Consider the following 1,525-nt stretch of genomic DNA (forward strand, 5'->3'; position numbering starts at 1 on the left):
TGTCTCAGGATCATAACAATAGCCTCAAGCAAGGTTCATCTCCTGTGATGTTGGTAATGTTTCTTAAAAAGCTGAAAATTGAGGCAGCACAATCTTGCAACTTCAATAACATTGACGAAATTTCATGTTACTATGTTGCTTCCGAGTGGTGACTCACAGCCACTTTAAAACATGTCTTCTCTCAGCCATAGCTCAAAACCAGCTGATTGCGCCAAAGGACTTAACACTTGTCACAACGTGTTCCTAAGTTTTGTAATTCTCATTCCTGGCTTTCCATCAGATGGCACATGGCAGCAGCATTCACACTGTTGTATATTTTAAATAAAAAAATTAAAATCTAAAATAATGACAATATTATCAACACTTCTTCTAAATTAAATAAATTATAAGGTAGGAAGGTGAATGGATAATATTTAAGAGATACATTTTAATTTTTTTAAACTGACAAAATTACATGCATTTTGTAATACATGACATAAAGTTTTGATATCCATACATGCTTTGCAAAGGTCAGTTAAGGTAAAACACAAGCGTTATCTCACATGTTTTTTATAGTAACAACACTTATGTTCTCAGGGATTTTTAAGGATGTAATATAATAACGGGCGAACACAAAGGACAAAGAATCAGGAAAAAGAGAAAAAGAAATGAGAGGTCAAAATGCAGTAAGTTATGTAAGTTATATACATGTGAAACTATGGCTGGCTCTATAGCTCAGTGGCATAAGTGTCTGCCTGGCAAATACAATGTCCTGAGTTCAATTCCCAGTACAAAAAGTAAAGAAAAAAGAGATTATACCCCAACAGTACCCACTATTAAAAAACTACTATACATTGATATTTTTAAAAGAATATGGCACTTTGCTATTAATCACTGGCCTGTACAGTACATCTCTTGCACTAATTCTTACTATCTAATGTAAATTTCATGTCATTTAACTAACACTTTCCTAACACACACACACACACACAAACACACACACACACACACACACACACACACACACACACACCTTGCTCCAGTCTGAGGTAACTATCATTTTCTGTGCTTTGTTCATTTCATTTCACATAGTGTTATCCAATGTGATCTAAATCGCCATAAATGAAAGTATTACCTTCCTTTTTATAGCTGAATATCATTTCAGTCCATTTATGTGCTACACTAACAATATCCATTTGTGCTGTGATGGAGTCTTCAGTCAATCATACCTTCATGGTCTGGGAATAGTGCTGAAAAGGAAGTGTATTAATTCCATTTCTTTGGATATACACCCACTAGTAAAATTGTTCAATCATGAGAGTCACGTGTTTGTGGAACTTCGGTAGTATTTTCCACAATGGCCTCCCAACTTGCATTCCCAGCAACACTGTTCGTGACATTCTTAGTCCCCTCCAACACTTGTCATATTTCATCATTTTTTAAATAACCTTCTAACAAATGTGAGGTGCTATGCCATTGTGCTTTGCATTTCTCAGATGGTTAGTAATACTGAGAATTTTTGTGTGTTCTCTTTCAAAAAATACCT

The sequence above is a fragment of the Octodon degus genome, unplaced genomic scaffold, assembly GCF_000260255.1.
Source record: "Octodon degus isolate 3935 unplaced genomic scaffold, OctDeg1.0 scaffold00159, whole genome shotgun sequence".
Lineage (NCBI taxonomy): Eukaryota > Metazoa > Chordata > Mammalia > Rodentia > Octodontidae > Octodon > Octodon degus.